Raw genomic sequence first — 25,361 nt, 5'->3', positions numbered from 1 at the left:
GTGTCAAAAGATATCAAGCAGATCTACAATGTGTAAAATTTCCATGTTACTTAAAACATTTCCATGATCTCTCTTACATTTTCTACACATTGTTACTCTATTTAATTCTATATATTAAGTTAGCTCTGTGTCTGTCTGTTGCTAACAATCACAAATGCTCTCATTACAACAAACAAAGCAGAAACACACTGTGATTTCGGCACAACAGGGGTTAACGGTCATTCTACAGAAACGTGCAATCTTGGTATGGCAAGATGTCTTAAAATGCATTTCTTTTTTTAACATTTAAACTTAGACCACATTATTATATATGTCAACAGTAGTAACAGTTGGTATAATTACACACAGACATAAAGAAATTGTGTGTCAGCTGTGGTCTTAATGCGGGAAAACAAGCCCTGCGTCTCAATGTTCACACTATCCATCCTAAATAGTATGTGAGATTAGAATAAGTGTGTCCCAAATCATAGTATGCTGAAAAGAGTATGCCAAAAGTCCCCGGATGCTCATGCTTGTTTTGTTTCTCTCTGCAGATATGTGAGTAACTCATATCAAGGCAAAGTTAAAAGGTAAAAAACTGTATTATTTAGAGATGTTTAAGATATATATTGTGCTAAATGTCCTACAGCTTCGACCTTATTTTATTTATTCTCAGGGAGGTAAAGTAAGTCAGATCTGTTCTATCTCATAATCATCTGAGTCATATTCACAAAACCGGTCACAGAAGACTTCTCCGTGGTCTGTTCTTAGCTATAAATCAATGCCAGGGGAGGCAGACTTGTGTTATATACTACAAGTCAGTTTATTTATTACAGTTAGTAAATATTCTACAACTACTGTACAAGTATTAAATAAAGTATAAATGTGAGTAAGTTGTTTGCTCAAGGCAATATCAGCGATGGTTCTTGAGCCGGAGAGCTCTTCAGGTCTGGAAGCAGCGTCTGATTTCATCATCACTTCAGTCTTTTATAGACAGCAGGTGGATCCAGTGTCTTCTGACATCATACTGGAAATCCCCTGAGAAGTGCTTTATAAAAGGCCTTGCATTTTCTCATTTTTCTTCTTCGGGATTCTTTGCTCTGCTGTCTTTTTACACTTTATCTGAAACACAGCCGCTGAGGTGATGCCCAGCTTCTTTTTCTCTTCAGCTCTCACTAATACATGTGTCATCTCTATATGCTCTTGATTATACATGTAATAAACGATTTCTTAAGAAATGCTTAAAACAACAAGTGTGCTGTTTTACTTAATACACCACTTTCTCAATAAAACAAATACAATAAAGTGTGGTGTCTTTCTTAATAAACCACTTTCTCAATAAAACAACTGTAGCTGAGACAGTTCCCTTACTGAATGTACGATTTTATAAATTAAACAATAGCGCGAATCTCCAGTGAATGCAGGCAGCACGAGAGGACGCAGAGCGGCACGAGACCGATTTGTTTGGAAAACTTTCTGAGTGCGCGCAGAGCGAGGGAACCGAGACAGGGGTAGCTGCAGCCTGGAGCACTGCGCGTGCCGAAAGGTTTCTCATTGGTGAAAGGAGTTTTACTGTGTTGAACAATCAGAGGTAAATATACATTAACGTAATTTCCTTTAGATAAGAGAAGGTGGCGGCGATAAGACGTGATGCAATTATTTATCATACTTTTATCTATGCGTTATATACCACAAATATGTATATTAAGATAGTTTGTTATACGATCATAATTTTCCTTTGCGTTATATCTTGCAGCTTTAGTAATTAGTTTATTGTTGTTGACAGACATACTGTATGTACAGTGAGACAAAATACATTAAGTCAAGTCAGACATTCGACAGTCATAATTACTGATCTTAACACACAGGGAAAATGTGTAATGAACGCCTCGCAGATACAAACGGGGTAAATAATAGTTCATCATTGATAGATCTTTTCTATTTCAGAGACTAAAAATCATCGATAAACCACAAGGTAATTGTAACTTATTTCAAGGAGAATCATAAGAATAAAAGAAAATGCATCTGTAACTTAATATTGCTTCTTATTTTTCAGTGTGTTGAAAGTTATCATTAAACACAGCTTTCGTCTCATCTTTGTGCATTTTCAGATGTTGTGCATATTTATGAATCAATTTTTTTTAACGTTGTTTAACTTTTTAACATTATAATATTGGTTGTCTTCTCTTTTTTCAGAGTTTAGCTCCAACCCCAATTAAGCAGACCTGAGCAGCTGATCAAAGATCACCAGAAACTCTGCAGAACGTTGGTCCTCCAGCTCAGGACTGGACACCAGTGTTGTAAGTCATCAATCTAGAAGTAATCCTGCCTCTTTGAATGGTCATGTTCAGAACATATTGCAGGAGATCTCAACATTGTCTCTTAAGGTCCACTTACATGCAGAGTTTTGCACCAACCTAGTGCAGTGCACCTGAACACAAGGTCTTCAGTTTTACTAACTATAAAGTCACAAACAGGTGAGTGTGATCAGGTGTGGACTGAAGATTTTTGCCCGAACCCGACGGGACCCGATGGGACCCGACGGGTTCGGTCGGGTTCGGTCTTAATTTATATCATTTTACACGGGCTCGGGCTTGCGCTCCGGTTTGCTAGGTAAATGAGCGGTCATGTGATGCGTTTCGATTAGTGCGAGAAAGACGCGAAAATGTATGCTGAGTAGGTGAAACGGAGGCTTGCCTCTGGCGATTACGTTTTGTTTGCACCAGCAACTAAAGCAAAGTCTGAGGTGTGGAAATGTTATGACCATGTTTATAATGAGAATAATGAGCCAGTGGGTTATATTGCTGGACGCACCATCAGTGAGCGCAGGAACTCGCTGAAGCCATCTACAGTGGATCAATTTCCTCCACAAAAACATGTAGGCCTAGCCTAATCTTGGTGAGTAAAGGTTTTTCAAATTATAACTAAATATTAATTGAGTCTTAAATGCATAATGTAGACAGAGTATATAGGCTAATGTTGCCATTATTCTTTTATTAAATTTCAGCTGCTAGTGGCGAAGCAAATCCTGCGGAGCCTTTTTCGTAATTTCGTTATTGCCAAATACCCATCTTAATTTAGAATTTAACTTAATTTAATTTGTTTAATGCCGTGTCGTAGTGATGACGCACGTTATCGCGTGACTCTTTTAGCGTGTTTTGAAGGCAGATCAATGTTTGCGCCAAAACAAATATGTGCAAACCGTAATGAAGCAGAGATCAGTTAGTTCCTCACTTTCCGCGCTGAAGCTGAGATCGTTCACCATCTTAAATCAAAGTAAACGAAGCACATCCCAATCGCACATTACACGCAAAAACATTAAAACAAATGTACACACTGAACCCATATGAACTCAGTGCATAGACAGTAAAAGAAATGGACACAGCGACCCCATTGGAACTCAATTGAGACAAGTGAAGCCCATTTTTAGCGATTTTTAGAACTTCCGTTTCTGACGCGCAGACTCAAACTAAACTTGATGACGTCAGCAACCTGTCTGACAGATGTAAATCTTCTAGTAGCTGTGCGGGCAAACTGCCATCGTTAATCTTTGCAGAGACGGCGAGCTTGAGCGGGGAGTTCTTTGGGCCTGAGTGAGCAGGAGTAAGTATTCTGATTAATTATTTTGTATAGTATTTTAAAATGTAACGCCAGTACGCCATATCTCTTGACGTCTCCCCGATTGCCTGCGAGCTCCTCCTCCTGTCTGCACGGTAATTTCTCTACTGTGCGACAGAGAGTCGAGTGGGTTATGACGCAATCGTTAGCCTATTTTTACAAAAACTGTTTCTACGGGGCCATAATGTAACATAGAAGGTAATGGAGCCTTTTATATACATTGTCGTGTATCTTTAGAAATAAATAATGGACAAATGGAGTCTTTAAAACGCCTCAGATGTAAAGTTATTCGCTGTCAAAGTCACGCCAAAATGAATGGGAGTCAATGGGATGCTAACGCAAGTGAAGTTCTGCTACAAGATGGCGGCACGCGGCCGACTTCAACTTCCGGTCGACTTCCTTCCCCCCTGGGTTGTGTGTGAACCGAGCGGCAACCTCGCGCTCTCTCTCGTGAAGCCAATAAGGAAGTGACTAAAACTGTAATTCATCGACTGGCCGCTTGAGGCCGGCTGCAAAAGGGAGTCAGTCCCATAGACTCTCCATGTTAAAATGCCCAACTTTACAGCAGAAAAAAAACATTTACAGCCTGGTTCAAAAAATGATTTTGGTCTACATAACTAATTTTACCCTTTATGAAAACTGTGAGGGGGGTGATTTTTTTTTAACTCATCCGTTTAAATTATATTAAGCCTTAAAGTTCTGCATAATTAAGGGCGTGGCCACTTGAGTGACAGGTGGATTGCCGCTGCTGACCTTTTACTGTCTATGCTGCTGACAATGCCGTTGCGCTAGGTGGGCGTGGCTTCAGCAACCAGCTCCCGCCTTTTTGCCCATTTTCGATTATCCGGGAGAGTCGCGCGGTGACGTGCTGCCAAGACGGCGACGGCCCTCTCTGCACACTTTGAGCTTCAAAACCGCTATTGAGGAGTCTATGGGTGACGTCACGGACACTACGTCCATATTTTTTTACAGTCTATGGTGTGAACGCACGCACATATTCCGGGTAATCACTGGCAGTGTGAAAGTGCAAAATCTAGCGACCAGGGAACAATTGCCGGGACACATTACCCGTGTATTTTCCGGAATCGCAGTGTGAAAGGGGCTTTAAAGAGATAATTCACTATAAAGCTACACGTAATAGATTTTATTTCAGCATAAACATATATCACTAGACAGGTAATGTCTAATCTAATAAACATTTCTAATTTATTTATGACTTAAATCTTGCACATACATGTAACAAAGTATTTATCATAATGTGCTGTAAATAGCATTAAAAAAAGTATAGGTCTCTGCAGGAAAGTAATGGGAGTTACCAGATCAGGGTGTTTTTAGACCATGATACCTGATTGGCTGACGTCATAATGACAGTAGGTTTAGGGGTGGGGCTAGGTAAGGGGGATAATTTTGATTGCATGATTTAGAAACACCCAGCAGTTTGAAATCACCCACAAAGTCATAAACGCCCACTTTTGCTCTGCACAGACCTAAGTCTCACCTTAAGGGCCAGAGTTGACAACCCCTGACATACTGATTAGTTAATAATCCCTCATGATAAATGAGTACACTTTAATTTGTACATTTTGGACAACCATTGTTTTTGTATTATTTTTTTTACATTTACATTTTAGTTATTGTTTTCTTTCTCACTTTAGATGCTGGAGAAAAAAGGCTAGAATATAACATCTGCCATGGCTCATTAATCCAGATCAGGCAGTGTAGAAGAACCAGAAGAACAAAAACAACACAGATAACTAATTGTGCCCCGAGGAAACCGATTGACCTAATGTGTTAGTTAAACCAAAAATTTGTCGCTCACCTTCATGTTGTTCCAAGCCTGTAAGACTTTTGTTCATCTTTGGGGCATAAATGTAGAACTTTTTAATGAAATCTGATAAAAAAATTTTTTTTTATTTATAAAAAATAACACCATTCACGAGAGCACCATGATGCATTAGTGTTGAGTTGGCGTGAGAGCTGGCAATCTCATGGTACTTTTGTGGAAAAATCTGTTGGGGATACATCATTTCTGAATATATATATATATATATATATATATTTATATATATATGTTAAAAAAATATATATATATATATATATATATTTTGCTGTTGTTGTTTTTTGTACATAAGGCATCTGTTAAAAAATCTAAATTTGTGTTCTGCACAAAAGGGTCTTATGGGTTTGGAGCAACATGAGGGTAAGTAATTAATGACAGAATTTACATTTTTGGTTGTTCTAATGTGGTTATAATTGGTCATTGTTTCCATTTTCAATATTTTAAAGATTTATTGTCTCGAAAAATTATGTTTATACAGAAAGATGGATTCATTTGATAAGTTACAGTAAAGACTTTTAAATTGATAAAAAATTAAAATAAATACTGCTCTTTTGCAAGCTCTATTAAAAAATACTGATAAATTTAATGGTTTCAACAAAATATTAAGCAGCACAATTGTTTTAAACATTGATAATAATCAGAAATGTTTCTTGAGCAGCAAATCAGCATATTAGAATGATTTCTGAAGATCATGTGACACTGAAGACTGGAGTAATGATGCTGAAAATTCAGTTTACATGGATAAATTACATTTTACAATGCATCCACATAGAAAACAATTATTTCTGTAGTTATATTTCACAATATTACTGTTTTTACGGTCTGTTTAATCAAATGAGGCTTAAGATGTGATCAAGAAAGTGTTTTATATGATTTAAATTTTTTTTTACATGAGAGATGTGTTTAATGTGTCAATAAATGTGTCAATATACTCTTGTGAATTGTCTTATTTTGACTAATTATGAATATGAAAAATAATTCACGGTTGTAATTAGGCCTGAAAAGACGTCTTTTTCAACTTTAACTTTACAACCACATTTAGACGTCATTTGGATGTCTTTTTTATAGACGTCATTTTCACATTTCACTTTACAACCACATTTTAGATGTAATATCGACGTCTTTTTATAGACGTCTTTTCCAAAAGACGTCAAAAACACCTTCCACTCACCAACCAAATTTTAACAACTAAAATACAACTTTTTTTAAACGTCTTTTCAACAACTTTTCAACAAGTTTTTGCTGGGTGGGTGGAGCATCATCACTTACTCCACCGGCCTCTCTCCGTTCCCACGGCTCTTGGACCCGCCCCCTCGTCACATAAATATTATTTGTAAATGTTTACATGAATATTAGCTCATTCTTCTTGTACAGCCTAAAAACAGTAGCCTACTTTCAGTTTTGTAGCTAATTATTATTAAATTGTTATTTTTCTAATGTTCTGAAGCAAACCACAGCAAAAAAATAAATAAAAAAAAATAAAAAATACTATTTGTATTAATACCGAATAATGTACATTAATGTAATAAGTTTGTTTTCCCATATGAATGCTTTTCACACACAGCTTTTAGTTTTTAAAAAAAAAAATAAATAAATAAAAGGTGTAATTAATGCACACATTTGTTGTAATTTCCCAGTGTTTATTGATACAACAAACTGTTTAAAGACAAACATAAGTGCTCAGAAAAATCAGCCTCTGTCAGCCAGGTACTTCTCCAGATTGTGCCACGATGAAGAAAAGAAAAGAAAAGAAAAGAAAAGAAAAGAAAAAAAGAAAAGAAAAGAAAAGAAAACAGAAAAGAAAACAGAAAAGAAAAGAAAACAAAAAAAAAACAGAAAAGAAAAGAAAAAAAACAGAAAAGAAAATGTATCTGGCAGTCTGGCAAAGGTAATCAATTACATTAAAAAATTACTGATTGATAAAGTAATATGTACCCGAAACACCTTTGAAACAGCATTGGATAACATAAAAAAAAATAATAATAAAATAAAAAATTGTGGAAAAGACTGCAAATAATATTTTTACAGAAGTGTTTTCCTCTCACAGTTTCTCATCTGAACTATACATGAACTATAACTGTTTGTCACAACTGAACTTGCTCAGAAGAGACGTGTAAAGACTTCTTTGAAAAACTTCTGTTTTGTATTATTAAAAGCATTGTTTGACTATACAAGGGTACATTTTGGATATTTCTACTATGAGATTTACTAAATATCTTCTGCATTTCTGCAGTAGTGTACTTGACTTTCTCTAGACTCGACTCACTGAGACACATTTGGAGCAATCTGTGTCAATGTGCTAATATATGACAATATAATATCACTTGTACATCTAGCCTCTAGTCTGAGAATACGGCTGTTCATATCCAGATATTTACTGAATAGACAAGTATATAAACATATATAAACATGCAGGTATAGTTAATCAGGGACTAGAGGATGATTTTATTTGATCAATATTGTGTGTGTCATCTCTGTGACAGACTGGTCACCTCTTCAGGGTCATTTTCAGTCTTTTGGCCTGTGGTTGCTGGGATAAGCTCCAGCTCCTGGATATTTCATACACACAAATTTGGTGGGTTTTTTTTTGTTTGTTTGTTTTTAAGGTAAAAAGATGTAAATGGACATACAGAAAACTGTCATCATGTAGCAGTAATTAATTAACACTGAGTGAGAGTAATGTGAACATGATCTTCAGGCTGTGAATTAGGTAAGAAAAAAGAGCCAATTACAAAACAAATCATCATTACATTTCCATCTTTATACCTCATTACATCACTTATTACATTTTTAAAGCATTTAACGTAACTCAGTAAAAACTGTTAACAGCGCAGCATTGAAAGGCACCGTCCCAGCATCCTCATGTGACATCACTGTGTTACAACAACACCAGCAGCAGCACAAAAACAGAGACGGGGTCAGCTGCAGGTCACCAAAGATGAATGCTACAACACAAACTAACCCCTAACCCTAGCACTAACCTCAACAGAGCTTTCTCCACACACAACACAACCTGCCATGAGCCACAGCTGCAGAAACAACACTGAAGCAGGGTTTTTGTCATCAAAGCATGCAATCTGAAATCTGAATTCATCATTTAGGATTCTTATCATCTTCACCAAAACTGACCCACAGATGCCACCCGAGACTGAGGAGCCAATGTTAACTATGTTCATAAAGCATTTAAAAAGAAGCTCTTTTCAGTCTGCAGCAGTCGATGCTCATGTGCAGTCATACACGCGTATCTCAGAATAAACTACAGCAACCGCAGCTTCTGAAAGATGTTGAGATGAAGAGTGACTTTTCCAATCAACCATTCACTCTTTTATTTAGAAGGAGGGACTAATTAGCCACGTTGTGCGTCACTCTTTCTCACATTAATGAGTAACAGGAGTGTAACATTTTCCTTTATCTACAGTCTTTTTCTGGTTTTAATATGACTCCCTCTATCTCTCTTCTGTCTTTCATTTCAAGATTCAAGATTCAAGATTCAAGATTTTTTATTTGTCACATACACAATTATATAGAGCATATATAACCAGCAGTGAAATGTGAGTCAGGTCCGCTCCATTGACAGTGCAATTATTAAAGAATACAACACAGATGAAATATACATAAATATAGCTATGAAACAATGAAATAAAAGTAAACAATAAAAATATAAGAATAAAATATAAAAATATATAAAAGAGATGTATACTGTAGAATTAAATATATAGTGGAAAATAATGTGCATGAAAGTAAACTGTAGTCTTAAATATTAAGATACACAGGAATGTACAAGAGGCAAATGTGCAAACAGGTTGACACTTTCAGTATGTCAATGTGAGGTAGTGAATATCTTACTGATAAAGTGAATATTAAGTGGAGACATGAAGATGTTAAGAGGCTGGTTTTGAGTTTAGGAGCCTGATAGCCTGGGGGAAGAAACTCCTCCTAAGTCTCTCAGTTTTTGACATCAGACTACGGAAGCGCTTACCAGATGGCAGCAAAGTGAAAAGATGGTTACTGGGGTGAATGGAGTCCTTGATTATTTTAACAGCTCTGCTTTTGCAGCGTTTGAGGTAGATGTCCTGCAGAGAGGGGAGAGCAGACCCTGAGATGCGCTCAGCTAAGGCGCACAACTCTCTGCAGGGCTTTGCAGTCATGACTGGAGCTGTTCCCATACCACACTGATATACATTTGGTCGTCAATACGCTTTCTATGGCCCCTGAATAGAAAGTTTTCAGGATTGCAGGTGAAACCCTGAATTTTATCAGCTGTCTCAGATGGTACAGTCTTTGCCTGGCTTTATTAACCTGAGTTTGAATGTGTGTAGTCCAAGTCAGGTCCTCTGAGATGTTTACACCGAGGTACTTGAAGCTGCTCACCCCTCTCCACAGGGGTCCCGCTGATCATAAGAGGAGTATAGGGCTGCTGCTGTCTCTTCCTGAAGTCAACAATCAGCTCTTTGGTTTTGCTCACATTCAGAGAGAGACAATTGTCCTGGCACCATGATGTTAATTTCTCTACCTCATCCAAGTATGCGGTCTCATTATTGTTGGAAATGAGGCCCCAGAACCACAGTATCATCAGCAAATTTAATAATAGATGTGGAGCTGTGGGAAGACACGCAGTCATGTGTGTAGAGAGAGTAGAGCAGGGGACTCAGGACACAGCCCTGTGGAGCTCCTACGTTCAGGGTGATGGAGTTAGAGGTGAACTGGCCTACTTTCACCACTTGAGGTCTGCCGGTGAGGAAATCAAGAATCCAGTTGCATAGTGAAGAATTCAGGCCGAGGTCCATGAGTTTAGAAGCTAGCGTGATGGGGACTATAGTATTGAAAGCTGAGCTATAGTCGATAAATAGCAGCCTTACATAGTTCCTGTTATTGCTGTCAATGTGTGTGAGAGAAGAGTGCAGGATGTGAGAGATGGCATCATCAGTGGATCTGTTGGGGCGATAAACAAACTGAAGAGGGTCCAAAGTATCCGGGATGGAGGAGCAGATGAAGTTTTTAACCAGTCCCTCAAAGACCTTCATGACTATTGATGTGAGGGCAACTGGACGATAGTCATTCAGGCAAGAGGGGTTATTGTTCTTAGGCACAGGGATGATGACAGATTCATGAAGGAGGTGGGAACCACCGATGTAGCAAGAGACTCATTAAAAATGGATATAAACAAACCAGCGAGCTGATCAGCACAGGACCGCAGAATACGGCCAGAAATCCCATCAGGTCCGGCTGCTTTCCTGACATTCACTCGCTTTAGAGCCCTCCGAACCTCGTCCTCAGACACGGTGATCACATGATTATCGCTGCTCTGACTGCTGTTTCCTGACGAGCTGATCGGCAGACTCGCGCTGCTCAGATTGCTTTCAAAGCGGCCGTAGAAAGTGTTCAGCTCGTCAGCCAGCGACGGATCTGCTCTCACCTCTGCAGAGGATTTATTTCCAAAGGCACAGATGGTTCTTAGTCCTTGCCACAAGGGTCGGGAGTCATTGAGCTGGAAAATGTGACTCTATTCGTTCCCTGTATCGGAGTTTGGCGGCTCCCACTGCGCGTCGGAGAGCATAGCACGATGCTCTGTACTCACTCATGTTTCCCGACAAAAGACCGGCGTTGTAAGCAGCAGTGCGTTTGTTTACTGCTGCACGGATTGTACTGTCCACCCAAGGTTTCTGATTAGAGAAGGTCCTTATAGATATTGTATCTGTAGCTTGTTCGGCTAGCGTGTTTACAAAGCTTAATGCTACATCCGTGAACTCGCTGACGTCAGATGAACTTGCCCGAAACATGTCCCAGTCTACGTCATCAAGAGCCGCCTGTAGCATGGCTTCTGAGTGGGCGGACCAGCGCGGTCACCACCCTCTGCACCGGGGGTTCTTGAACGAGCCTTTGTTTATATTCGGTGTGAGGAAAATGGCGGCATGGTCCGATTTGCCGAAAGCCGGTAGTGAGCGAGCTTTGTAGGCATGCTTAAAACTGAGTGTAGCAATGATCCAGTGTATTCGGTCCTCTGGTTGGACAGGATACATGTTGATAAAAATTAGGCATAACCTGCCTGAGGTTGGCTTTGTTGAAGTCCCCAGCGATGATAACAGCAGCGTCAGGATGTTTGTTGATGTTGCCGCTGAGCGCATCGTGAAGCTCGGACAAAGCCAAACCGGTGTCAGCTTGTGGTGGGATGTAGACAGCAGTAACGATGATCGATTGAAAACTCCCGGGGAAGATAGAATGGGCGGCAAATAATAGATAAATGTTCCAGATGAGGCGAAGCAGGAGCGCGACAGAGTGGAGATATTCCTGGGGTCACACCATTTCTTGTTAATCATGAAACACACTCCTCCACCTTTGGATTTACCGGCCTCGGCTGTCCTGTCCATCCGTAAAACAGAGAAGTTTTCAGACGGCGTTACAGCAGCGTCCGGGACCGAGGGCGTGAGCCATGTTTCAGACAAACAAAGGATGTTACAGTCCCTAATGTCCCGTTGGAAACTTATCCTGGCTCTAAGATCGTCCATCTTATTCTCCAGAGACTGGACATTGGCGAGCAGAATGCTCGGTAGAGGAGGACTGTGAGCTCTTTTTCTCAGTCTGTTGCGGACCCCAGCACGTTTCCCGCGGTGTTTCTTGATCCGTCGCCTCGGGTGGTTATTCAGGTGGCCATTGTTCTTCTCGGTGTTCCGGAGAATCTCAGATGGCCACGATGGGTTGGAGGGTAAAGTGTCCTGAAACAGGTTAGTGAAGCGGTATCCAATGTCCAAAAGTGTTCCTTTGTCATAAGTGATCAGTGCAGAGGTTATGTGTGCAAAAAAGAGAAAGCAAAAGTAGGTAAAAGAGGAAATTTGTCCTGGTCTCCGCTGTCTTCCACCTCTACAGAGACCCAACCCAGCACCAAAAAATTAGCAGAGTTTTCTGCAAATGTCAATCAACAAACGGACAGGGAACTACGTCATCACGTTGAAAGGTCACGCTGGCGCCGGCAGAAGTACCGCCCCACTGTTTACAATGCGACCGTACGCAGGAGAATAGTTCAAATAGTATTGTTTGCCATTATATATATATATATATATATATACACACACACACTATTCATATTCACTGAATACTATATGAATAACATTCTGATGAATATGAATAGTAGTTCAAATAGTATTGCCAGCATGACCTTTCAACGTGATGACATAGTTCCCTGTTCTTTTGTTGATCAGCTCAATCCGAACTATTGAAGGTAAAAAGTATAAATTATAATTTTTTTTTTTAAGTGACCCATCGTTTCGCTAGATAACAACCTCTTCTTCAGCTGTGATCGCATACAGCCCGTTTAAACACTTCAAAGACTTTTGAAACTGCATTGATTTGGACTTAAAAACGATGGTAACCAATGAAGTACATTGTTAGAAGAAAAATCCAGAAATGTTTTCCTCAAAAAACATAATTTCTCTCCCACTGAAGAAAGAAAGACATGGATATCTTGGATGGCATTTTCACAATACATCGCTGGAGGAAGGTCAGAGTGTTCTTGTTTTTGGGTTGGTATTCAAGATTGAAAACAAAATATGAATAAAACGAGGAGATCATGGCTTCCTCTACCTTCATGCCTTCACACACCTCGACCCTGTCTACCTTCAGGGAACAAGAGCTTCGTCCCTCAAATGTGGACTTCCAGTCTTCTTGGGTCACCTGGACAATTGGGTATGGTGTGTTGTGTTCAACCTGAAGAATACAGCAAAGTAGACATGGGGCAAACATGTGAATGTTCACAGTGCATTTTATGCAAACAACTCTAATCGTAGTTGTAACTCTATATTTACAGTAGGCATAATTGTCATTGCGTATGTGTATGCAGCATGAGTCAAATACAATCTTCTGTTCGTGAACAGTTGTATTTCATTCATTAATCTGACTATACATCCGTGCATTTAATTGCCATTCGCTCGTGTGATAGTAATATACATCTTAGTAGTATTTTAAGTGATAATTGATTCTATAAACAACTATAAAATATACATTTCGGCTTTCTCCGGCTCCCTGCACCGGGCTAATGCGAAACCGGAAGTGTCTAACCGCACACTCGCTGATCCGAAATCCAAAATGGCGGCCACGTGCAACTAGTCTATTCTAACGTACACAACATAGCCGCCATCTTCTAACGCTAAACTGTGTTCCACGTGCACAAATGGAATCGAACATCATCCAACATCTTCAACTTATAAATATACAATACCCGTACACTAAACACTTATATAATTGATTATCTACATAGCTGCAGCACTATTTGGGCATCAACTTAACTTTAACTCAATTTTTCAGTTGAGTACGTTGGCTGTATGAGGAACTCGAGCTAGCTAACGATAGCTATAGCCAACTCTAAGCTAGCTAAGGTCAGCTAACGTTATGCTTTTTTTCTTTACAATCTTTACAACTAGCTACATGTAACGAACATTAGCAGAGGTGTCAAGTAACGAAGTACAAATACTTCGTTACATTACTTAAGTAGAAATTTTGGTTATCTATACTTTACTTGAGTAATTATTTTTCAGCCGACTTTTTACTTCTACTCCTTACATTTTCACGCAATTATCTGTACTTTCTACTCCTTACATTTTAAAAATAGGTTCGTTACTGCTATTTCATTTCGGCTTGTTTTCATTCCGGCTTGTCATCATTCCAAAAAAAAAACAAAAAAAAAAACGCGCCATCCGGATGAAGGGAATTTGATTGTGGTTGGATGAGAAGTATAAACATATACCATTCCGACACCCTATTGGTTTGTACACGATCCATCGCACCTGCACATGACACAGATCACATCACACTCCAGTAAGGGCATAGCCAGTGTTGGGTTCGTATATCAAAAAATTATATTTCTTAAAAGTAGTGTTGGGGTATGGAACCGGTATGCACCGAACCGAATAAGGACGCAGATTTCGGTTGCCTCTTAAAATGCCTGAGCGATCGATTGAAATGTTTGTCCTGGTTCTCCGAAAATGTAGGCCTACACAAGAAGCATGGGCGTCGTCGCTAGGCTTTTTTATAGGGGCTATAGCATTTAGCTCCATAAAACTGTATACTCAAATTCGCGATCGCCTCAGAGTCAGTCCCCTTTAACTTTCATATGAAAAAGGCGGCAGACCGGTCTACTCTCCGTCTTTCAGCGCGCTCTTCAATCCACAGACGGGCGGTGGAGCAGCGCGAGCGCACTTAAAAGAGACAGAGGATCTGACACAAGGTGTGTGTGTTTATCGATAGATTGGTTAGAATATATGTATCTGTTCAGTTCTTTGTCATAAATACAGTTTACAAAAGGTCACAAGGGAGCAGTCGGTTTCTGTAAAGTTTTCGCTTGTCACCGCTCATCACACCACAGCTGTTTCCTCCAGCGACAATCTAGCCCTTAACACATATAAACGAACGCATACTTCAATTGTACTTATTTAAATATACTGAATTAAATCATACGTACTTTAAACATACACTACTGTGCAAAAGTCTTAGGCACGTTAGTGTTTTCACCCCAAAAGAATGGTGTTCGGACAGTTATTTATATATTTTGCTGTAGTGTGTCAGTAGAAAATCAGTTTACATTTCCAAACATTCATTTTGCCGTTGTCAGACTGCTTGGTGCATTCAAAATCACACTAGATTATTATTAAAATTAATGGCAAACTGATATTTCCTACTGACACACTACAGCAAAAGATATAAATAAATGGCTTAAAACCCCTTTTGGGGTGAAAATACTAATGTGCCTAAGACTTTTGCACAGTACTGTACTTTACAAACGACATTGTTGCCTACTTTATAAAGAATGACCATACAGTCATTCACAGAAACTGCTTAAAGACAGTGACAGACACCACTCATTTTAACTAAATATCAGAGTGATTGACAGAGATACAGTAGAAACATTATGTGTGCTTTTGTATTAAATAATGACCCAGATTGTGAAATACATTTATTAGCCTTAGATTAAGGGAAGCACAACTTGGCAAATGAGAGCATCCAAGGTGAAAGCTATGGATTTATTTTAAATATTTGTAATGTTCTTTATTGTTAATCCAGTTTTTTTTTGTGGCTCTTTTTTAAGTATCGTTTCAGGCACGGTACCATTTTAAAAGTATCGAAGTGGCACCGGACCCTACTTAAAAGTTATTATTTCTCAACTACTGGCTCATTTATCAAATGGGTGCTTTCTCTTCATCCTCCTCAAACTATGCTACTGTAGGTAGTCCGGTAACTAGACGTTTGAATAAATTAGCGTTTGCGATTGACAACGCGTTTGACAATGTGAAAGTCGTGACATTTGCCAAGTATGGTAACCCATACTCGGAATTGGTGCTCTGCATTTAAACCCATCCAAGTGCACACACACAACAGTGAGAAGTGAACACACCGTGAACACACACCCGGAGCAGTGGGCAGCTATATCCAGCGCCCGGGGAGCAACTGGGGGTTCAATGCCTTGCTCAAGGGCACTTCAGCCGTGGGTATTGAGGGTGGAAGAGAGCACTGTTCATTCACTCCATTCCACCTACAACTCCTGCCAGCACCGAGACTCGAACCTGCAACCTTCAGGTTACAAGTCCAACTCTCTAACCATGTAGCGAATACAGGAAGCTATCGATCAAGAAGGTATTAGGATTATGAGTTATTTTTCATTTTTATTTTTTGATTAATCACTTGGATTAATCATTCATTTTGACAGCACTAATGTTTATGACGTGACGTGACGTGACATTCAGCCAAGTATGGTGACCCATACTCAGAATTCGTGCTCTGCATTTAACCCATCCGAAGTGCACACACACACTGTGAACACACACACACACTGTGAACACACACCCGGAGCAGTGGGCAGCCATTTTATGCTGCGGCGCCCGGGGAGCAGTTGAGGGTTCAGTGAAAAACACAAAAAAAACAAATAAATTTTAATTAACCTTTACATAAACAAAAACATTCACTCCCCCCACCCACAATTCCTGCCGGCCCGAGACCTTCGATTGGGAGTCCGACTCTCTAACCATTAGGCCACGACTTCCCCAATATTTATTGTAAATAGACAACCATACAAGGGTAATTGTTACTAAGCCTGCCCTGGGTACACCAATTTTCTTGTTCATTGCCCTCGCAGATTCCTGCAGCTAAGCTTGGATGTACATTAAATACATTCCATTAAAGGTTATTGATGACATGCCTCTGAAGTTTGCCTTTTTGTACCATTACAATACTTATAGGCAACTAGTCATCATATCTCTAGTTCTTTAATGTATTTGCATTGTACTAAAGTGCGTTCAATTTTCAATGGGCAGATATATGCGGCTGAAACAGGTAATCTAGTGCATCCCAAAATTTTTCAACATGAATATTTTAATATAACATTATAGTCATTATGGCCTATAGCCTTTAGGAAAAATGTTTTTTTGAGGAGGTGGGGTAGTGCACAATAGGCCCCTGTGGCGTGGCCTAAGCTTTTGTTCATGGCATTTTTTTTTTCCTTACATTACTTTTACTTTTATACTTTAAGTAGTTTTGAAACCAGTACTTTACACTTTTACTTGAGTTAAAAGCTTGAGTTGATACTTCAACTTCTACAAAAGTCTTTTTAAACCCTAGTATCTATACTTCTACTTGAGTAATGAATGTGAATACTTTTGACACCAGTGAACATTAGTGGTAACTTACAAATAAGTCCCGATATAATGTTATTTCGATCTAACTGTAGATAAGGTGCAGCCAACTTTAATCAGCGGGCGGCAAGTGTCACTTAAATGTAACTTTACGTTAGCTAACGACAGTATTACTCACCTCTGAATTTCTGTGCTTGAACTTCTGTCATAGTTAAACCACCTTCTGTCTTGTTTGGATCAGCTCATCTGAGGATAAAGTTGGCAGGGCCACTGTTGAGCTGTCAAGCGTCCTGCAGGCTCCAGCGACCGCCGCGCCGAGTGAAAGAAAGAGGCGTGACCACTGACCTAGAACACGAATAACGGCGCGAAAACACAGCCAGTCATAATATCAGACAGACCAACAACAGGACAGTTTTAACAATTTTCGCCATCTTATTCATCACTAAATTCACTTATGATTACGTTTTAGGCGAGAAAAGAACTGTTTAGATTTCGAATATAGGCAGTCTTGTGAAAACTGATGCCGAATTGACAATTTGCTTCAAAGTTTTCGGAGTTGAGAAGCTCCATGAAGTGAGGCGACAGCCAGCAGGCGCCTGCCCCTGAAATTGCAGTTTCAAATAAAGAGAAGGCAGAGATGCTAGCTAAAGTATTTGCAAAAGTAAATTGTAGTAGTAATTTGACTGAAGAGGCTAAGGAGTGTAGAGAAAGAGTTAGAAGAGAAAATCCTGATATTTTGAATAAGTGTGAAGCAAGTGGAAACCCACTAGATGCAGATTTTACACTTTATGAATTAAAAAGAGCAATTGCTAAAGTAAAAGAAACTTCTCCGGGGCAGGACGAGATATGTTATAGTATGATAGGAAAATTATCAGATGTAGCACTTTTTAAATTACTGAAGTTATACAACAAAATATGGGCAGAGGGCAAACTTCCTTCAGCATGGAAACATTCAATAGTTATCCCTGTAGGAAAGCCTGGCAAAGATAGGTCAGAAGCAACAAATTACAGGCCGATAGCACTAACATCGAACATGTGCAAAATTATGGAGAGAATGATTACAAGTAGGCTTACATATGAAATAGAAAACAGAGGTCTTTTTTACTCCTCATCAAAGTGGCTTTCAGAAAGGTAGAACAACAATAAAACAAATATAAAGAATACAAACATAAAGAAACTGCTGACCAAGTGCAAAAAGGCATTGTGATTGCAGTTTTTATTGATGTGGAAAAAAGCTTATGACATGTTATGGAAAGAAGGGCTACTTATAAAACTCAAGAATATGGGAATTAGAGGAAAGAATTTTATAACTGGGTGTTGGATTTTTTGTTTTGAGAGGAAAATTCAGGTTAGAGTTGGGAACATCTTGTTCTACTGTTTATGCAGTTGAAAATGGAACACCTCAAGGGGAGTGTGTGTAGCCCTCTTCTATTCAATATAATGATAAATGATATATTCAGTGGTTTACAGCAGGATGTGGGTAGATCTTTATATGCGGATGATGGGGCACTTTGGAAAAGAGGCCGAAATGTATCATATACAGTTAAGAAAGTTCAGGATGCAATAAATAAAGTTGAAGAGTGGGCACTGAAATGGGGTTTTCGAATATCAGTAGCCAAAACACAAAAATCATTTGTTTTACAAAAAAGAGAAATATTAATATTAATTTATCATTATATGGACAGCTTCTGGAACAGGTGTCAGTGGTAAAATTTCTTGGAGTGTGGTTGGACTCAAGATTGACTTTTAATACACATGTAGAGAAACTGCTGACCAAGTGCAAAAAAGGCACTGAATGTTATGCGATGTTTTAGCAGGTAGTGATTGGGGTGCAAGTAGAAGTTCTCTTAGGAATATATATATGGCTATCATCCGATCAGCAATAGATTATGGAAGTATGATTTATGGGTCGGCGAGTAAGTCTCTACTAAAAAAAGTAGATGCTGTACAGACGCAGGCTTTGAGAATATGCTGTGGGGCATTTAAAACTTCCCCTAGAGCTTCCATGCAAGTTGAAATGGGGAGAAATGCCGTTGTAAATAAGACGTAAACAACACTGAAAATGGTATATTGGGCATCTTTTGATGGGGCACAACAATGAACACCCTACTAAAGCAATATTGTTAAAAAGTTGGGGAAAATGGAAAAAGTAATATTAAGAATATTGGTCAAGAAATGGAGGAAATAGCAGAATCAATAGAGGTAAAAAATATAAAATTCAGTAATACAGTACACATGTCAGCAGTTCCACCATGGATGTTTGTAATGCCTATAGTGGATCTTTATTTAACAGATGAAGTGAAGAAACAGGATTGTGATCCAATAAAAATAAGAGTTAATAAATATGTGGATCAGAAGTATTATGATAGGATACAGATATTTACTGATGGTTCAAAAGATCCAGAAACTATGAAAACGGGAATAGCAGTAGTTTATTCCACATTATGAAATAGTTACTAAGAAAAGAACCCCAGATTTTTTATCTGTATTTACAGCAGAGTTGGTAGCTATTGTTATGGCTCTCCAGTGGGTAGAGGAGAATAGAATTAAAAAACGGTAATATGTTCAGATTCATTGGCTGCGTTAAAGAGCATCCAATCAGGCCAGTCTAACTGCAGACAAGATGTTATACTTGAAATACTGCAGTATATATATAGAATGGAAAATCAGGGCATTTTTATTTCATTTATTTGGGTTCCAGCACATGTTGGAGTTGAAGGAAATGAGAAGGCAGATAAGCAGGCTAAGAATTCTTTGAACTTGAATCAGATAGGAATTGACATAAAAATTAGTAAGGCAGAAGCAAAAAAAAACAATAATTAGGAAAGCTCTTATAAATGAATGGCAGAAACTTTGGGAGAAAGAGAAGACTGGACGACACCTATATAGAATTCAAAGGGAAGTAGGAATACGTAACAATGACATGGGATTAAGAAGACGAGAAGAATCAGTAATAATAAGAATTAAAATAGGACATACTTCATTGAATGGAAATTTAAATAGAATTAAGAAACATCCGAATGGATTATGTATGCATTGTGGGATTTGTGAAACTGTAGAGCATGTACTGTTGCATTGTAGAGCATATAACAACGAACGACAAATGCTAGAAGCTAAAGTAATAGAAGAAGGTGGAAGCATGATGCTAGTAGATATATTAAGTAAGCTAAAAAGGAATAAGAATATTACATTTGCTTTGTTGAAATATCTTAAAGATACAGGAAATTATATAAGAATATAATGATGGTTAATTAGTTATTTGTTTATTTATTTATTTATTTATTTTGACTATTAGTGGTAGTATTTAGTATGATATACATACATATATAATACATATACATGCATCGATGCTCCACACTCCAGTTCAGATGGTGGCGGTAATGCACTAATAAGCTAGTCTGCCAACCGCCAATAAACAGAAAGAAGAAGAAGAAGGCGCCTGCCCCGGCCGATAGCTCGTCGCTCGGCCAGTCCTGCTCAGAGAACCCCACTGTGAGCTGGAGGTCTCTCAGACCGGTCTCGTACATTAGAGGCTTTTATTTCGCCGTTGACGATTCGTTTGTTCACATGCTGTTCATGTAAACACTCAAATTCCATTCATGCCATTGATTTTATACATTCGTTACCTGTAAAGGATGATATTAATTAACAAGTTTAAGCGATGCGATCATCGGCGTTGCTTTATCTTGAATGAAACGTATCACGAAAACTCCTTCTCTAAATGCGCGCAATGCCGCGCCCACGCCCGCACAAACAAGCACACACATCCATCTTAACTATAATATATATTGAATTAATTTGAACCAATAGTGCTTATTATAGAACCAAAAATATATGCAACAATTATTTAAATGAAAACAATAATGATAATAATTATAAAAATCGAGTATAAATCTGTAAATAATTCCTTAGCAGAAACAAATGAAAATACTTACGAAAACTGATAGTGATAATAATTATGCAACTTATCACAGAGGATTATTCAGCATACCACATTTACAAATTATGACAAAGGCTCTATCAGTCTTAAAAAAGGCACGCATTAGTAGCTGCTACCCCAGAGGATTGTGCACCCTGTAACTTGAAAAGTACTTCTTAGTACCCCACAGGAAGTGTACCCTTTGACTTGAATAAGGTACTTTTTTGTACCCTACAGGATGTGTACCCAAAAGGTACTTCTAAGTACCCCATGGGAACACGATAGGACCTTTAATGGTACATTTGTGAATGTTGTACCTTAACTATTACTTTATATGACAATGTACCTTTCACCATGCATATTTCATTGTGTACCCCTTTTCTTTGGAAAGGTACTTTTTGGTACTCAGCTGGATACATGTTTGTTCCTTTGCTGGCACATTTGTGAAATTTGTACCTTAAAGTACTTAATTGTACCCTCACTGTACCTTTATTTCTGAGAGTGTACTGTATGTCCATGCCAGGCATTACGTGTAGATCACAGATGTGTGGATTGCATTTGAACAGCCCTGAACAATCATCACACACTTTTTACAGTGTTTATCTTGACCATGCCTAAAATACTTTTGATGATAATGAAAATAAATCAATCTTTAATAAGTATGTCGTTTTTGAGTGGTTTTATATATATATTGAGCACATTTTACAAGGTAAATCATATTTGCAACCACTGATACTTAAATGTTTGTCTAATATTTTAATATGTACAGTAAGTTCTGTAGCTATACAAGTTTCTGTTGAACTGCACTTTATTTTAAAGTTGTTGTTTTTATGTATTTTAATATGACTTTAATGGCATTTTGAAGGTTTGAAGAAGAAGCAGAGAGGCCTGTTGAGGAACAGAGATTCAGAAGAACAGAAGAAGAACAAGAGCACACAGACGCTGATAGAACACAGAGTCCAGACTTAAAAGAGCTTGTAGAAGAAGAAGAGGACATTTTATCAGAGAACAATGAAGAAGTGAGGATGAAGAGAAGATTGGAGGATAAAGAGCAGATCGAAGGACAAAAGGACGAAAGACTGTAGATAAAGGAAAATGTTACACTCCTGTTACTCATTAATGTGAGAAAGAGTAACGCACAACGTGGCTAATTAGTCCCTCCTTCTAAATAAAAGAGTGAATGGTTGATTGGAGAAGTCACTCTTCATCTCAACATCTTTCAGAAGCTGCGGTTGCTGTAGTTTATTCTGAGATACGTGTGTATGACTGCACATGAGCATCGACTGCTGCAGACTGAAAAGAGCTTCTTTTTAAATGCTTTATGAACATAGTTAACATTGGCTCCTCAGTCTCGGGTGGCATCTGTGGCTCAGTTTTGGTTAAGATGATACGAATCCTAAATGATGATTTTTTTGTTGAGTTATGTTAAATGAGGTATAAAGATGGAAATGTAATGGTAATTTGTTTTGTAATTGGCTCTTTTTTCTTACCTAATTCACAGGGAGGTAAAGAGGTGTTGGTGCATTAGTTTCCGTGTCCATCCTGGTAAGAAGAAGAAAACCTACATGACAACTTAAATCACCGCTGTAATCTTCTCATTTATTATAATTTGTGTGTATGAAATATCCAGGAGCTGGAGCTTATCCCAGCAACCACAGGCCAAAAGATTGAAAATGACCCTGAAGAGGAGACCAGTCTGTCACAGAGATAACACACACAATATTGATCAAATAAAATCATCCTCTAGTCCCTGATTAACTATACCTGCATCTTTATATGTTTATATACTTGTCTATTCAGTAAATATCTGGATATGAACAGCCATATTCTTAGACTAGAGGCTAGATGTACAAGAGATATTATATTGTCATATATTAGCACATTGACACAGATTGCTCCAAATGTGTCTCAGTGAGTCGAGTCTAGAGAAAGTCAAGTACACTACTGCAGAAATGCAGAAGATATTTAGTAAATATCATAGTAGAAATATCAAAAATCTACCCTTGTATAGTCAATGCTTTTAATAATACAAAACAGAAGTTTTTCAAAGAAGTCTTTACACGTCTCTTCTGAGCAAGTTCAGTTGTGACAAACAGTTATAGTTCATGTATAGTTCAGATGAGAAACTGTGAAGAGGAAAACACTTCTGTAAAAATATTATTTGCAGTCTTTTCCACAATTTTTTATTTTTTATTTTTTTTTATGTTATCCAATGCTGTTTTAAAGGTGTTTCAGTTACATATTACTTTATCAATCAGTCATTTATTAATAAAACTGACTACCTTTGCCAGACTGCAAGATACATTTTCTTTTCTGTTTTTTTGTTTTCTTTTCTTTTCTTTTCTTTTCTGTTTTTTCTTTTCTTTTCTTTTCTTTTCTTTTCTTTTCTTTTCTTTTCTTTTCTTCATTGTGGCACAATCTGGAGAAGTACCTGGCTGACAGAGGTTGATTTTTCTGAGCACTTATGTTTGTCTTTAAACAGTTTGTCGTATCAATAAACACTGGGAAATTACTACAAATGTGTGCATTAATTATGCCTTTTATTTATTTATTTTTTTTAAAAAAAACCTAAAAGCTGTGTGTGAAAAGCATCCATATGGGAAAACAAACTTATTACATTAATGTACATTATTCGGAATTAATACAAATAGTAATTTTTTTGCTGTGGTTTGCTACAGAACATTAGAAAAATAACAATTTAATAATAATTAGCTACAAAAATGAAAGTAGGCTACTGTTTTAGCTGTACAAGAAGAATGAGCTAATATTCATGTAAACATTTACAATAATATTTATGTGATGAGGGGGCGGGGCCAAGAGCCGTGGGAACGGAGAGAGGCCGGTGGAGTAAGTGATGATGCTCCACTCACCGGTCTCGAGTCCCACGGAGGAGCTCGGGGAGGATAAAAGCAGGAGTGAAGACAGTAAAGCACGAGAGAGGACCAGGCCTGGGTTTATGTTGTTTTGTTTCTGTTTGGGTGCGGCAGTTGTCTATTTTCAGTTTCTCCACCGGCCTTGCTCCGTTCCCACAGCTCTCGGCCCCCGCCGCACTCACCAGAACTTAAAATAAAGTTTTATAAATAATGTAAAGCTTCATATGTGCCACCTGCTGTCTATAAAAGACTGAAGTGATGATGAAATCAGATGCTGCTCTCCGGCTCCAGAACCATCGCTGATATTGCCTTGAGCAGAGAACTTACTCAGATTTATACTTTATTTAATACTTATACAGTAGTTGTAGAATATTTACTAATTGTAATAAATAAACTGACTTGTAGTATATAACACAAGTATGCCTCCCCTGGCATTGATTTATAGCTAAGAACAGACCACGGAGAAGTCTTCTGTGACCGGTTTTGTGAAGATGAACTCATATGATTATGAGATAGAACAGATCTGACTTACTTTACCTCCCTGAGAATAAACAAAATAAGGTCGAAGCTGTAGGAGATTTAGCACAATATATATCTTAAATATCTCTAAATAATACAGTTTTTTACCTTTTAACTTTGCCTTGATATGAGCTTCTCACATATCTGCAGAGAGAAACAAAAACAAGCACGTGAGTGCATGGGACATGATAATTAAAAATAAATTAAAAAATCCAAAGAGATATTAGTATTCAAACACATCAAATCAATGAAATCCGATGTTTGTCTGTTTGTGCTTCAGTGAAGACAGCACATTAATTTAATGGCTGGAAAAACAAGTGCATTCAAACTGTTTGAAACAACACACCAGCCAATCAGAATCGAGAAAAGAGCTGCCAACAAATTCAATGAACAGAAACAATATAACTTCCATCTACATCACTTACATTTAATAATACATACCATTCTGTCTATAAAGGTAGTGCTTCTTCTGACAAATGCTCACGAAGAGTGCTTCGATGGAGATCTGCAAACCACGAGCATCAACAGAACTGGCTGCTGCATTTCCTGAAGAGAAATGTTTCAAACACAATTAAGTTTTCTTAATTGCACATAGTACAGCGGCAACAGACACACTTTAGGACAACGTTTAATTTGGACAGAAATCTATCTCGTATGTTTTTTCATACCGCACTGGACACTGACTGCATGTTTCAGCAACAATTAGGGTCTAAGCAACATCTAATCTGTGTGATATCTTTATTATCATCACTTTTCAAGAGTCCATCGTCCACAGTCTTTCTTTCTGAAAGTCATTGACGGGGGATTGTCCCCTATCCATTCCACACATCGAATCTGGTGACCCCATGATCTTTATTGTAGCTCCACATATAGGCCAAACTTTCAAAAACGATATCCTCTGAACTGACAGAAGTAACACATGGTGCTCTTGTGTATTAAGAAAGTGGAAATCCTTAGGTTCATAATTTTCTACAGATCTAGTTTCTGTTTCCAATGAG

General features: G+C 38.2%; 1 long non-coding RNA gene across 1 annotated transcript; it reads left to right on the top strand.

Annotated features, from left to right (window-relative positions):
• The first annotated feature begins 22,023 nt into the window (after nucleotides 1-22,023).
• LOC122141579 lies at nucleotides 22,024-22,734 on the top strand. Its single transcript, XR_006157939.1, has 2 exons — nucleotides 22,024-22,516; nucleotides 22,602-22,734. It is a non-coding gene; the product is annotated as an uncharacterized LOC122141579 (long non-coding RNA).
• The last annotated feature ends 2,627 nt before the right edge of the window (nucleotides 22,735-25,361 follow it).

The sequence above is a fragment of the Cyprinus carpio genome, chromosome B22 (genome assembly GCF_018340385.1).
Source record: "Cyprinus carpio isolate SPL01 chromosome B22, ASM1834038v1, whole genome shotgun sequence".
NCBI classification, from domain to species: Eukaryota; Metazoa; Chordata; class Actinopteri; order Cypriniformes; family Cyprinidae; genus Cyprinus; species Cyprinus carpio.
This window is presented reverse-complemented; position numbering and strand designations above follow the sequence as displayed.